This window comes from Aedes aegypti, chromosome 3 (genome assembly GCF_002204515.2).
Source record: "Aedes aegypti strain LVP_AGWG chromosome 3, AaegL5.0 Primary Assembly, whole genome shotgun sequence".
In the NCBI taxonomy this organism is placed as follows: domain Eukaryota; kingdom Metazoa; phylum Arthropoda; class Insecta; order Diptera; family Culicidae; genus Aedes; species Aedes aegypti.
In genome coordinates this window covers 289,478,796-289,495,263 of record NC_035109.1, presented here as the reverse complement: position 1 = coordinate 289,495,263, position 16,468 = coordinate 289,478,796, and positions in this window count along the sequence as shown.

Sequence of the window (16,468 nt, the reverse complement as noted above, 5' to 3'; positions counted from 1 at the left end):
GTCCCCACGGGACAGAGCCGGCTCTCAGCTTAGTGTTCTTATGAGCACTTCCACAGTTATTAACTGAGAGCTTACTATGACAATGACCATTTTTGCATGCATATATCGTGTGGCAGGTACGAAGATACTCTATGCCCTGGGAGTTCGAGAAAATTTCCAACCCGAAAAGATCCTCGACCGGTGGAATTCGAACCCACGACCCTCAGCTTTACCGCTACGGCTATCTGGGCCCCTCATACTCATACTATTTATTTCTCATACGTTTTGCTGAACTGATGATTGACATAAATTTTGTTATTCTTAGAATAAGTTTTGTGACTCGAATTATCAAAGTTATTCCGTTTTACGGTACCAACAGTTCCACTCCGCAGCGCAAAACCACAGAACGCACTTTTTCCTCTGTTGCTACTGGCGCGAAAACAACTTCTCCATTTTTACACGCTCGTTGCGAATACACAAAAAATATGCAATTTGCACACATCAACAACAGCCCTGCAGTCGGAGGGTGCTTCGCTTCATGTTCTGCTGAGGAACTCCAAAAGAAAGAGCGCAAAGCGCGGAAATTGTATTAAAATGTTGTGGAAATTCTTTCATTCCGGAGGGCGTTCTTTGCTCCCCGACTGGAAATGAAGGAATCTGAACAACTTCCAGGAATAACACTCGTTCGAGCAGTATACAGTAGGTATAGTAGCCCATCTGATGAGAACGACGACTGATGGATGCCGTTTCCATCATACAGAAGTTAATTAAGATGCCGGTTGATGTACTGTTTGGAGGGCTTGGGAAATTAGCTGATGAATATGCTAATGAAAAATTAGCCTCACGCTTGTGTGTTGTCGTTGTATATGGCATTTGAGGTCAAATTGATGAGCTCTTAAATTTAATATGGTTGGTTTCCTTTTTTTTGTGTAGAAATACAGTATTAGACGATATCAAATACGCTTTGATAATTTTGTTTATATAAAATAAGGCAACACTTTACTAACACACTAGGGGCCCATTTCTTCAACTTCGCTTAGGCCGTAAACCACGTTTACCCATACGATTAAACCAGGTTTAAGGCCTAAGTGAAATAACAACGATGACTAAACACTACTGGGTTGAGCATATCTTACCATTATTTTGTCGTCATCTTATCGTTAAATTCCTTAAAACTTGTAGTTTCATTAGTATACACTGAATATAATTTTCATCTTTGAATTTGCGTTGATCTGGACCATAATTATGTTCAAAATTACCTTTGCAATAAGTTTAATGACGGATAAAACCAAGCTGATTGGACAATAGCTAGAAGCTTCCATTTTAAATTTGGCAAAAGAATATTCCAATTGAAAACATTTTTGAAATATTAACAACTCTCTGAAACTTTCTTGATTAGGATGTTGAAAACTACATCATCGCCTGATGCACCCCACAAACGCTCAGACGGTTTGACCAACATTGACTCCGCCCCCCAGGTTGATGCTCATGTTGGTGCTATGTTTGACCGTGTGTGATGCTGTTTGACGAACCAATTTGACAGTTTGTGAAACCAATTTGACGGTTGACGAATCGGTCGGCCAAAATCAAACGAGTTTGATTTTGCTCAAACCACCGGTGGGCGGAGCCAAATGTTCGACGAACCGATCGTACCGTCTGTAGGGATGTTGCACGAACATCGACATCATCATGTCAAATTGAAGCTTCGACGTCCCATGAACTACCGATGCAGATGGGTGGAAAGTCAAAATGCGTGAATTTACGCAGCGTCGGTGCCATAGTGATCTATCAAATGCCCGCTCTTGAGTTGTTTCTATACATTTCACTATCGTTTCCAACTATCTCTAACCGTTTTCTTTAGAAAATTCACAAGGATTCTTTAGTTATTTCTCAACCAATTTCTCCAGAAATATCTTCAGTAAATCCATCAGCAGTTTCACCTGTGATTCAAAAAATCCATCCATAGATTGTACCTGAATTTGTACTACAGGGATTCTATCAGGAATTTTACCAGGAATTCATCCAGCAAATTCTCTTGAAATATCTTTAGGAATTCTTTCAAAACTGTATCATGATTCCACCAGGTGTTCTTCCAGAAATTTAACATTTTGTCCAGTGATTTAAAAAGAAATTCCTGTACGAATTCACCTGGAATTCCTCATGGGATTCTATCAGGAGTTCCTACAGGGATTCCATCAGTGATTCCTCTGAGGTCTTCTTCTTTTTGGCGTTACGTCCTCACTGAGACAAAGCCTGCTTCTCAGCTTAGAGTTCAATGGGCATTTCCACAGTTTTTAACTGAAAGCTTTCTTTGCCAAAGTTGCCATTTTCGCATTCATATATCGTGTGGCAGGTACGATGATACGCTATGCTCAGGGAAGTCAAGGAAATTTCCATTGCGAAAAGATCATGGACCGACCGGAACTTTAAACCAGAAACCTTCAGCAAGGTTTTGCTTTGTAGCCAAGGACTCCGATCACTCGGCTAAGGAAGGCCTCTAGAATCAGGAGTTATTATAGGGAATTGAACACGATTTCATCCAGGTATTCCATCAGGATATCAGAATATCTTTACAAATTCTTCCAAGGATTCCTTCAGGAGTTCCCCCAGGGATTTCATCAGGAGCTCCTGTAGTGATTCTATCGGGAGTACCTTTCGGGCTTCTGGAGATTTCATCAGGAGTGGAAAGTCAAAATGCGTTCTGATCCTCCAGGGATTCCATCAAGAGTTCCTTCTGATATTTCACTCGGAATTCTTCAAGAGATTAAATCAGATGTTCCTCGAGGAATCCCATCAATGTTTCTTCTAGAAATATCAGGAGTTCCTCTAGGGATTCTATCAGGAGTTCTATCCGGAAACTTATCAGGAATTCTTCCAGAGATTTAATAAGGAGTCCCTTCAATGATTAGGAGTTCCTTCAAGAATATCTATAGATAGGAGTTCTTCCAAGGATTCCATCAGGAGTTCCTATAGGGATATTATCTGGAATACCTTAGGGCTTCCATTAGAGTTCTTCTGGGGATTGCATCAGGAGTTCATCCAGAGTACTTTCAGAGCTTCCACCTGAATTGCCTCCAAAGATTCAATCAGGATTTCCTCCAGAGATCATATCAGGAATATATTAAACTTTTTGAATGCTTTTCGACCCGATTTTATGAAAGTACGCAAAATTTTCAACAAAAAAGTTATATGAGAAAATTTTGCTAATTGCTACCGAAACATTTGAAAAGTTTATTATGACCATTTTCAACAAATTCACCTTTTTTTTAAAATCATAACTTTTTTGTCCATGATTTCTCCATCTTGACCCACTGTGCAAAAGACTTCATTTTTTGTCTACTTTAACATATAAAAAAATAAAAAAAATCAAAAATACGATTTTTGAGAAAATTGATTTTTAAGCTTTATTTTCGATATATAAAAAATTACAACATTTTTTTACAGTGTATATTTTTTTTCCAGATAGTCCCAACAATAACCTAAAACTTTGCGGAGGACTCCAAACTGATCGGACAAACCGTTTCTATGTTATATTATAATGACCGAAAATTGAAAATTATATCATAATTTTGTATTAAAATCGCTGAATCTTTAAAACGGTAAAAATTATCTTGATTTTTCCGTATACCTTTTTTGTTGTAAATTTTGCGTACTTTCATAAAATCGAGTTGAAAAATATTTAAAAAGTTTATTATGACCATTTTCAAAAATTCACCTATTTTCAAAAAATCATAACTTTTGCGTCCATGATTTCTCCATCTTGACCCACTGTGCAAAAAACTTCATTTTTTGTCTACTCTAACATATAAAAAAATAAAAAAAATCAAAAATACGATTTTTGAGAAAGTTGATTTTTTTTTTTGGGGTACGGACCTGGTGTAGTGGTTAGAACACTCGCCTCTCACGCCGAGGACCTGGGATCGAATCCCATCCCCGACATAGTCACTTATGACGTAAAAAGTTATAGTGACGACTTCCTTCGGAAGGGAAGTAAGGCCGTTGGTCCCGAGATGAACTAGCCCAGGGCTAAAAATCTCGTTAATAAAGTCAAACCAACCAAAGTTGATTTTTAAGCTTTATTTTCGATATATGAAAAATTACAACATTTTTTTTTACAGTGTATATTTTTTTTCCAGATAGTCCCAACAATAACCTAAAACTTTGCGGAAGGCACCAAACTGATCGGACAAACCGTTTCTAAGTTATATTTTTTTGAAAATTATTAAGGATTTTTTTCTTAGGCCCTTCTCAAAAGTAAGGCTACACGGGAAAAAATTCTGTGGTAAAAATTACTATTTTAGCTGACTACGCCCATTCTTGAAACTACCATGGAATTTCAGACCAATTTACTATGTTTACGGTACATCCCACCACATTACTGGTACATTTGACAGAAATAATTTACAACAATCTGATTTCGACAACAGACATGGCAAAATCAAGCGCATATCTGGTCTGCTGAAAATTGCCGGTGCGAGTGCTTAAGTTAACCCCCTAAAATGGTAGTTTTTACCGCAAATTTTTTTTGCGTGTAGAGTCAAAATGGCGAGCCGATGATGCAAAAAGGCATTTTTGGGCATAAAGAAAGCATGTGCAAAATTTCATCCAAATCAAAAAATACAAAAGTAGGGTAACGTATATAATTTGGACATGCATATAATTTGGACAGGCTGGTCGTTTTATGCTTATTTACAACGAGATGATGAGCAATTTATGTACGGAAAAGCATGTATTGCATTACCAATACACTATGCTACTTATTAATGATGGCCATTTTCATAACAATTACAATTTGGCTTCAAAAATATCAAAATTGTAAATTGTATCAACAGAACATCTGTGAAACCTACGAATGCAAGAGGATGTACATTTCAATAACATACATTAAACACAAGAATAGCGCTCAGAATTGGCATTCATAAAAAGTTTAAAGGTGGCAGTATGATAAAATATGTCTAAAATTTAAGCTAAGTTCATCTAAAATCTTAACATGAGTATTTAAGGCATAAATCAGGTGGTGTCCAAATTAGATTACGGTTTTTGTTCAGTTGATATGACAACCAATTTTCTTCCATATCTGTCATTCGGTTCATGGTCACATTTCATAGCACCGAAAAAAGTCATTTAATACCAGCCAATCGATCCACCCCCTCGTAACGCTTTTTGTATGAACATCGCACTTTTTTATGAGCTGTCACACCTTAAGGACACATACCCACCCCCATCAGCGTAATTGAATTTGTAAATGGGCCCGAAAATTTCCCGATGTAAGACGAGTTTCAAATGGCACACGTGCAAGTTATTTTATGCCAAACGTCCATTATGCCTAAAGTATATTATGCCTAACATCCATTATGCCTAATGTCTTTATGCCTAACGTCCATTATACCTAACGTCTTTATGCCTAATGGGGTATACTTGGTTCTTGCATCGTCCATCCTTGGCCATCCGTTCGTCCAGTACCCGAGCAAAGGCGGATAACTGGATGATATCAAATTGATAACAACTTTTATTATCGCTGTTATCATTTTGATATTATGTTATCAATGATAACCGAATGATAACAAAATTTGTTATCATTGTATCCGTGACAGACATTTTTGATAACAGGTTGATAACAAAATATGTTATCATTCATATTTTCTATAACATTTTTATAAAGCGTGTGTTATTAAACAAAGTTGACTTTTCGTCATACAAAATTCTGTTAAATTATTTGGAGCGTAAGTTTCATCCAAAACACTCATCTCTCAAAATTTTTCCCTAATTTATGACCATAATATTCAAAATTTTATGATGATGTAAATTTAGTTATCAACTTGAACTCAAAGATAACATAATTTACTATTACTTTGTTATTCGACAAACAAATTTGAGTTCTCATTTTTGTTATGTTGGCTGTTAATTCAGCCAAGGTGATAACAAAATCAGTTATCAAATGATGATAACCAGGTAACAAGATTTGTTATCATTTTGCTATTCAACTTTGCTCGGGTAGCTTCTTCATTCGCTGCTTCTCCTCAGCAGTATCATCCGAAAGTTCCTCAGCGTACTCTTGATCCGCGATTGCCATTTCCAGGCACTCCAGCAAGCCCCTGTCTTCCATCAGCACTTCAATTCTGAATTTCCAGTTGCCGAAGTTTTCACCGTTGAACAGCCAGAGTTTTTCGTCGCTCATCTTGACTTCTTCCGCAGAACTTGACCAAACGTTTCTTCAAATAAACTACTTCCGTGCTGGGCCCATAACCTATTGAAACACGTCTGGTTATGTTGGGAGTAATAGTGGAAGTAAAGAAAATTTTATTGCTCTAATGTCTAAGCCTACTACAATATGTTATCCTAGGTTGCTATGGGTAGTCCTTCGGTTGCCATCCAACCGAATCCCATGAGGCAAAATTAGTGGAATTTCTGAAATAATTTCTAGTGTAATCCTTGGAGGAGTACTGGAAGATTTATTGGTGGAATCTTTTGAAGAACTCTTGAAGGTGGAATATTTTTGTGGAGAGATTTCACTGGTAGATTCTCTGGAGGAATTCTCGAGGCAGAATCTATGGAACAATGGAGAAGTTCCCCGTGGTTTCAAAAATTCCTGGTGTAATTACATTTGAAATTCCTGGTAAAATCTCTGTAAGAATACCAGGGAGTTTCTATAGAGAAAATAGTAGTGTAGTGCCTGGAAACATTCCCGGTAAAATCTCTGCGGGTTTAATCGCTGGGAGTATTCCCAGTGAAATCTCAGATGGATGCTGACGGAATCCTACATTCAAAAACTTGTGAAATTCCTGGCAAAATTCATTATGAAGTTCCTATCAGACTTCATGGTGAGATCATTGGTGGATTCTCTGGTTGAATCCTAAATGGAAATACTAGTGTAACTCTTGGAGAAACTGATGATATTCCTGGATGACTTTTTGGTAAAATTTCTGGAGAAATTCCTGGTGGAAGGGGGACGGACCTGGTGTAGTGGTTAGAACACACGCCTCTCACGCCGTGGACCTGGGATCGAATCCCATCTCCGAGATAGTCACTAAAAATTTCAGTGACGTCTTCCGTCGGAAGGGAAGTAAAGCCTTCGGTCCCGAGATGAACTAGCCCAGGGCTAAAAATCTCGTTAATAAAGGTAGGAAAAAAAAATCCTGGTAGAAATGCCCAGAAATGAATTTCTGGGGGATTTTTTGAACAATTTCCTGATAATGTTCTTGAGGGTTCCCTGGGCAATCCGTGTAGGAATTTATTGAGTATTTTAAGTGGTAATTCTTGCTGAAATCCCTGGAGAAACCATTGAAGAATTGAAAGAAATTCCTGCAAGAATCTTTGCAATAATTTCTGAATGGATCCCTGAAAAAAATTCTTGGGGTATCTCTGGAGTAATATTTTAATGAATCCATTGACGAATTTCTGTAGGTAAGGAACGTCAAAAAAATCCTTGGAGAAAATCCTGGAAAGTTCTTGGAGATTTTTCCGGAGGAATTCCGGGTGGAATTTTAAGACGAATCTCTTAACAAATTTCTGGTGGAGTACCTTGGGGCTATTTCTGGAAAAAACTCTGTAGGAATCTCTGAGAAAAATCTTTGATAATTTTTCTGGAGGAATCTTCAGGGATATCGTAGGAGAAATTTTTGAAGAACTTCTGAAGGAATTTTACAGTATCCTTTGGGGAGGAACTTCTGAAAACTAATTAGAGAGATGTTGCGGAAGAAATTCTGTGAGGAGTATTGGAGGTGTCAAGGACGAATCTCTTATAGGAGCATCTGAAAACAATTCAATTATGCTATAACATTCCTTGAACTTACTTTTCAACCGAAACTGTTTTTTAATCAAGAGTTTCTTCATAAATTGCATGTTGATTTCCTATAGAGATTCGAGATTCCACTCGATAATTTCTCCAGGGATTCCACCTGCACTTTTTCCAGAAATTCCACCAACGATATTCATCCAAGAATTTCACTAGCAATTCCACGGCAAGCTCTTACTCATTTCGCCAGACATTCTACCAGGAATTCATACAGGGATTCCACTAGGTACTCTTGCAGGGATTCCAATAAGATTTGTGTCAAGAATTTTATATGAACATCAAAGGGGCCCAGATAGCCGTAGTGGTTAAAGCGCAGCAATTCAGCAAGACCAAGCTGAGGGTCGGGGCCTTCCTTAGCCGAGTGTCTGGGTTCGATTTCCGGTCAATCCAGGATCTTTTCGTAAAGAAAATTTCCTTGACTTCCCTGGGCATATAGTATAATCGTACCTGCCACACGACATACGAATGCAAAAATGGCAATTTAGGCAAAGAAAGCTCTCTGTTAATAACTGTGGAAGTGCTCATAAGAATATTTAGCTGAGAAGAAGGCTCTGTCCCAGTTGAGATATAACACCAGAAAGAAGAAGAAGAGAAGAAATGAATGTCAACTAGAGGCTATAAGGATTGCATTAAGTATTTCTTCAAGGAATCCACAAGTATTTTTTTTTCAGATACTTTTTTCGGGGAACACACCATGATCTACTCTAGGGATCCCAACAGGAATTCCTGTCAAACAGGTTTCCCCCAAAAATTATTTCAAGTGTTCCAAGAGAAATTGTGGAAATGTGGAACTCCTACAGAGATTTCATACATAACTCCTGTAGAAATGTCATCACGATTTCTACCAGAATATACTTATAGAACTCTCCCGAGGATTCCTCAAGAATTTTGTTTAGTAATTCCTTCAAGAATTCTTGCATGGACTTCTTCCGGAATTATTCCAATGATTTCTTCAAACAGTTGGTTTTATTTATCAGTTTTGGTTGTATTTATTTTTCTGGTGTGATCGCTAAACAAATTCCTGGTGGAATCTCTAGGGACGCTTCCAGTGAAATTCCTTGTTAAATCTCATTAGGCTTCCTGGTGAAACTCAAGGAGGAATTGCAGGAAGGCTTTCTGGAGAATTCCTGGTGAAATCCCTGGAATACCTTTGGGGAAGTTTTTTAAGAAATTGTTGGAAGAATTTCTAGAAGTATACCTGACGGAACTCTTGGCAAATCTTTGAAAGAAATGTTCACCATTTGCCTCTAATACCACAAGGGGGGAATTATTGAAAGGATTCTCGGAGGAATGTTTGAAGTAATTCCTGGAAAATTGGTGACAGAACTCCTAGTGGTATGTATGGATAAACTCCTGAAGAATCTCTGGAGGAATTCCTGGAAGAATGGCTGGAAGAACCCTTGGAAGCATCCCTGGAAGAATCCCTAAAGAGACTGTTGAAGGAATCTCTATTGAAAATTCTGGTAAAGCTTCATACAAAATAGTGGAGTAATTAGCAATAGAGTATCTGTAGAGATTTTTGTAGAAATTGTCACTAAAGAAATTCCTGATGAAAACTCTCAGGGATTCCTGATGGAATACTTTGAGGAATCCCCAACAGAAATCTAACACAAATTTTTAGTTTAATCCCTGGAGAAATGTCTGGAGAGATAAATAAAAGAATTCTTCAAGGTATTGCTGGAGATACCCCTAGTGGAATTGCTTATGGAATCTCTGGATGAATCCCATTTAAAATCCTTGGATGATTTTTACACACATACCTGCAGGAATTCCTGGATGAATCATTGGAAGCATTCCTGGAAGAATTCTTGAATAAACTTTTGAAGGGATCCTTTAAATCTCTTGAGAAACTTCAATGGACATAGTGGACATTCGGAGATTTTTTTTAAATAAATACCGGGGTAAACGTTTGGAATAAATTCTTGAAAATGTGGTTGAGAAAAGCATGATGGAATTTATGGAAGAATACCTGAATTTATTAATGAATCCTTAGAAATAAATCCTGGATTAACCTCTGAAGTAGTTCATGCAGGAGTTTCAGAAGAATATTTTAGGTAACCCATGAAGATTTTATTTTAGAATCCCTGATGATACTAAAAGAACCCGATTTATAGGAATTCATGTAGAATTTCCTGTAGAAATTTTTGTAGAGACTACTGAATGAACCTCTGAAAGTTTTCCTGGTGAAATTCCAGGAGGAAACCTTGTAGAAATATCGTTAGAGATATTCGGAAAGGAATTACAGGTATATATGTACCTGGTGGAATTTCATGAGAAATATCTAATTTTTGTAGGATTTCTTAATGAAATCTAGGAAGGCTTTCTTGATGAAATCTAGGAAAATTCATAAAGCAATATCTGGAGAAATGTTTGAAGAAACTGAAGAATTCCTGGAAACATTCCTTGGAGAATTTGTGGATTAACAGTTCATCATAAGTTTTGGGATAATACCTGGATGAATTGTAGGCAAAATCCCAGTAGGAGGAATTTCCGTAAACTTCATTGAAAGAATTCTTGAAGGATTTCCTTCAGGAAAATTCAAAATTATTTTTAATGTTTGCTTGTGATATATAAACAATATTCAAAATCTTGATGTATGTTCATAGAAAATTCCGTGAAATTTTAATTCAATTCCTTGAGCGATATTCTGTAGAAATCCCTCCCCCTCTACTTGAAAATTCCTGTATTAAATATTAAATTTCGGTACATATGTTGCCATTAGACAAATATCAATGCACGATGATTGGCTAAAATTTTGTACTAATAACATTTTTGATTAATTTGTCTTGAGGCTTCATATATATTTTCTCGCATTCACGAGAACTACAGTCAATCGAAATATGAACAAAAATATCGAAAATATTCTCCATCCCAGTCACATTAAAGTTGGAGCGACAAGATTTGATAGTTCGTCAAGCGGTCGTACGAACATACATTGGTTTGACTAACTTGGGGGCGGAGCCAATGTTGGTCCAACAGACTGAGCGTCTGTGGGCTGCATAAGTACAGCTGTTCTTGCAATAACGAAGTAGCAATCATGTTCTGCTCTACTCTTATTTCGTAATTAATTACTTACAATTTGTTTTCTTCTTTCAATGTCTGGTTTGACTGAGTTTATTTTTTTTTTTTTGAATTTCAGATAATTTTCGAAAGGACTTAGAGCCAGGATCCAAATGAGAAAATTTTCAAAATATTTTTTCCCTGATTGAGATTGATGGTTTATTAAAGTTTTTTAATTACTTTTTGCAGATCCTACCCTATAATTTCCATAGGATCGCGAGTGCCACGCGATAAACGAATGCAGGCATGTGGAATCGGTGTTGAATAGTGTTAATCTCGGCAAAAAGACCAGTATTTCGCTAGGGATTATGTCGATGGAAAAAAAACTACTATATGGCCAAGAGACCGTGAAAAGCTGTAAATAAATAGGATGTTAGTTTCTCGCTTCTTTTGCATGAGAAAAAATACTGCAATGAATCAACTTTTAACGCTTCTGATATACATACAGCACGGAACTTCTGTGCGATGAAGCTGAACAAAAGTAAAACCATCGTCCGTTGGCTGCAGATAACCAGAGGGACAATTTTCATACAAAACTTCCCAGCAGTAAGACACCCAGATGTTGGTGAAAATCCCTCCGGCTGCGAACCACTTGGTGCAGAGATGGAAAATATGTCACATTGTGAAGGGTGTCCTCTCTCATCAGAGTTGGAAGCGCTGAAAAGGCAGAAAGAAAATCCCAGCAGAACGCGATGGCAAGAAAGATGCACACTGCTGAGTGACGACTGGTTTGGCAGCGCGCTTGGGGAAAACAGACTGAACAGCTTTGCGCCGTAAGCATCTTTCATGCATCTTTCAACAATGTCAAACTCTGTGCATTTGCCGCCCATTCTACTGACTGCACGATAAAGTCGCTCTGAGCCAGCGCAGTGTGTCATCCCTTCATCATTCGTTCACTGCCTTCTTTCCCGAACAGCACAAGTTTAATCTTTTAGAATCGGACCACAAACAAAACCGTATGAATGCTTTTTAGAAACAGTTGCGTGTGCCATTGCCAGTGCAAATATTGACTGTCTGTCTGCTACCGGGAAGCAGAAGGATGTGTTTTGAAATTTGCTTGATTGGAGGAAAATATGCTAAAGGGGGAGTATTCTCATGGGTCATCATCATGATTATTGACTAGGGATGGTTTGTCCATCATCATTTCATAACATTCACATTGTAAGATTTCCTGGCAACGATAGGTTCATCAGGAAGTCTTGGATCATTGTATCTTACGGTCGTTTCTACTTACTTTAGTTTATCGCACTTAAATTTTTAGATGTAATAAAATCAGTACTTCTGAGCAGTTTTGTTTTAAATTTATTCTAAACTAGTGGTCCCGGCAAACTACGTCTTGCCATCAGGTAGGCTGTTGAAAAATGACATGCACTCTCCTATACAAATTGACAGATAAGTTTTCTCCAGTTTTTTCAACTTTTCCGAAGAGTTTTCTAAACTTTTTCTTTATACGAACACGTCGGAACCCTAGATGGATACAATAGTGAAAGAATTGCGCAAATCCGTTGACCCGTTATTAATCCATTTCGTGACATACAAACACTATTCCATTTTTATTTATATAGATAGATAGATAGATAGATAGATAGACCAAACATACAAGTTTAAAATATGCTTCATAAGTTTTGTTTTTCATTTGATCAATCTTCCCCATGCAGTCTAGTCAAACACTAGCATCATCCGTGCATCGTAAGTGTACGTAGCTTCAAAACAACATTTTCAACATCTACTTTCCCAGTCAACAGAATAATGGTAGTCTAGTAAAATTGCTCAAAAACCTTTAGCATTTCTATTAGTTTGCGAATCTCATGAATTTATTTATTTAGGCCGCAAAGTTCTACCGCAGTTGTCAATGTTATACCACAAGCTTAGGAATTGTGTTATCATTGAATCAAACCATCTAATCAAAGTATGCATGTAGTGCACGACTGGAAAAATAGCGTTTATTGATTTGACTTCTATGCCATACTAGTTCAAACAACTTACAAATTAGTTACCCAACTATTCTTACTATCCGATTGATCTAGCGCTAGTTTTGAAGTTGGGGATGCTGATGATATAGGAAAAACTTTTACGTTTGCCACCAAATATGTAAATATGTTGTACTTACATATCCGTCCGTACTAACTAGTTAAGAACTTGTGCTTTTTATCACCTTAAGCGAAATATTCACCTCAACAGAAAAGTAATCATCCATCTCAATGCGTGGGAAATTTCTTGCAAGAAATGCTCAAGAAAAGCATTTTTATTTGATCGCAGTACGCAGTCGAAAAGAAATGTCAATTAAAATGAAGCTCACTGTAGAAAATTTCCTAATCATTTCTTGAGCAGAAATTTTTACTTTTCTTGAGCGGAACAGCATACTTAGCTTTAGTCTATAAAAATTATTTCAACTATAATTTTGGAAATAATCGTAATTCTTCAAGGCATGTTTTAAAAATAGCTTTAGATTCCTAGAAAATATCGTTAAAATTCCTGTTTTCATACTAGCACATAAAATAATCTTCACCAAACTCCAACTATTTCAGATCAAATTCACGATAATAAATTCACTTGTTTAGAAAAAAGGTTGTTAATAATATTCAATAGACTTTATAAAATAAAAAGATAAGTTTTAGCTTCTTCATAACATTATCACTTATCCATGAATATTTTTGCTGATGTCATCATTGGGTGGCTGTCACCGACGTGTCATCGTTGGCTTACAACTCAACGTGTCGACATTCTTCCGGTCAGACCTAGGACAGGACGTGACAGCTCAACTGAGACTGCCCCGTTGTTTTTCAGTCAATAACCTCGACGATACAAAAACCAGTGCTACCAGTATCCTTTTTAAGCAAATCTTTTAAAAAAACCAAATATCAAGTCTCATAATTTGATTGTATCTTGTACGCATTATTCAAACAATGCAAAAGAGGATGATAGCGTATTTAAAAATCGCATTTAATTTGACACAATTTCCATTATATTGCTTTTTATTATGTATGTTTTTAATTATTCTAGCAGTGTAAGAGCACATGCGGTAAGCATAAGATCGAATATAAATAGATTTGAAACAAAAAGATTTAATGAAAAATTTTCAAACTTTCGATAAAAACTCTAATATTTTAAGTAGCAACACGGCCAACAACAAAGTGCCCTGTTGCAATTCACCTTAACGATCCCAGACAACCAGAAATCGCATGAAAGTTCATGTTAAAACTCGTTTATTCATACTAATTACATCAAACCCGCAAAACACCGTGGATAAACTCGTCAGATTGATGAGTTTCCTCGCATAAAACACTTCTTTTCTGAGTTCATTAAATGTACATTTTGTTTTGTCTCGTACACTCGTACAAAGTAAATCGAATCAATCCGTAGCAGCTCTGCCCATAACTGCATATTTGTAACATTCGACAAAAGTAGGCATTGAGTAAATGGAGTACCAAGTATGCATTTTATGGCAGTATGAGAGGAAACTAAAATTTCTAAAAATTACCAGGAACTCAAAAGTGCTTATTTGAGGCTGAGATTTTGCACAACTCTTATCGCATACTAGGTGAATAGTCAGAAAATAATTCTGATAGAAATTTCATTGCTATTACATTACGAGGCTCATTCATAATCTCAATGTGACTGTTATGCGGTTATAATTACCAATGTGACAAAACAACTTGGTATTTTTTTCGAATTTTCTAGAACAATCAAAGAGATTTCAGTAAGTTGATCGAAAGTATTTATCATTTGATGACTCTCCCCGGTATTAACTCCAATTTGTCAAAAATGTCGAATGTGACTGTTATGCAGTTATGGGCAGAGCTGTCAAATCAACATTTCTCGATTACTTTTTCAAATCGACGTAAGTAACTTCCATACGGTTTTGAGAAAATTAATTCAGAAGAATCACAACCTGTCTTCTAAAACTGTTTTAAAATGAATCACCTTTTTAACATTTTTTCGCCGTGTACATTGCTTAAATTTTCCATATAATAAGCTCGCGATAAAAAACTAGGGAGTTCCTGTTATTTCCCACAACAATTTTATTACAAAATGATAAGCCGAATTATTCAGTTACTTTCGACGTTTTTGTATCAGTGTAAAATCGGCTCAAGTAGTGTTTTGTTTTGAATCGTGGATAAGTCACTTTGTCTCTCCATACAGCAGAGCGGCGAAAGTAGTGGTTAGGTAGCGAAAGTTGAAAATCTTACTTTCGTCGTTTTGTTAATCCGGAAAGTAAACGCTCTAAAAGTGAAAAATCGAGTTGGTTTAGAGCGAAATGTGTAGAATTTTGTCTGCGAAACACGTAGAATCGATAAAGTAAGTTTGTATACTTTTTTGACTTGAGTCGGTTTGAATAAGTTTTCGAGATTTGTTATCATAAGTTAAGTCGCATAACATCACTGGTTAGTTCGGTAGGATATTTATACACTCGCATTGTATGTTATTATTCATCACATAATATATGCACGCATATCGCCTCCACTTCTGTACGTATAAGGCCTTTTCGCGACATCTTATGAGTGAAATTTTGCACATACAAAGCCTCCAGGTGATTTAGTTATACGTACATTTTGGTTGTCTGGGATGTGAAAGTAGGCCTTTGCCAAAACGACCAATGAGGAGTGGTCTTTTTTGACAGGCAATTGGTTTCATTTTTGTACTTTCACATGACATGTCTTGTCTTAGGCGCAGACTTGAGATGGAACCTGCCATAGGTCCAACAGGCGCAATTCGCAACAGTATCATCACAGTCAATTGATTGCCGTCCTCGCTGGTAGGACACAGAGCCTGTGTTTTTATGAGCACTTCCACAGTTATTAACTGAGAGCTTTCTTTGCCAAAGTTGCCATCTTCGCATTCGTATATCGTGTGGCAGATACGATGATACTCTATGCCCAGGGAAGTCAAGGGAATTTTCATTAAGAAAAGCTCCTAGGCCTATCGGGAATCGAACCCAGACACCTTCTGCATGGCTTTGCTTTATAGCCTCTAACTCTAACCACTTGGTAATGGAAGGCTGTTGAGCTGCGTAAGCTACAAATCAAGCGTGAAAAATCTCGAACATAAAATATGAGAACTTAAAATTTTCACCACGATGTGAACAACTATGCCGAATACAAACTGGAGCCACCCAACAGTGATCTGCTTGTTGACTTTTGATACATAAAATTGAAGATAATTTGTTACTTTTGCCACCTAGCGGATAAATTCCCAAAGATTTGTTGCTGAACAACTTTGCCGAAGACACCAACCTTCTAGCTCATCAGGATCTTGAGATATATAAGATTGAAGAAAATTTGTAACTAGCGCCACATAGCGGATAAATTTCCAATTAAGATTGTTACTGACGGATAGCTCTTGGTCTGCTGAACAACTTTGCCGAAGACACCAACCTCCTAGTCCATCTGGGTTTTAAGATATCCGTTGAATGGACGATGTGGCCAATTTTGGTATTCCAAGACAATCCGGAATAACTCCGGAACCACGTGGACCATATTCCCAAGTTTCCTGGATAGTAAACTAGAAGAATTTTTCGGGAAGTTCTGAAAATTTCAACAAAATTCGTCGAGAAATAAAAAAGTTATGCACATTTTAGTGTGTTTTTTGCATGTGAAAAGTATGTTGGTTGGATGAAGGTTAATTAGGGTTAAC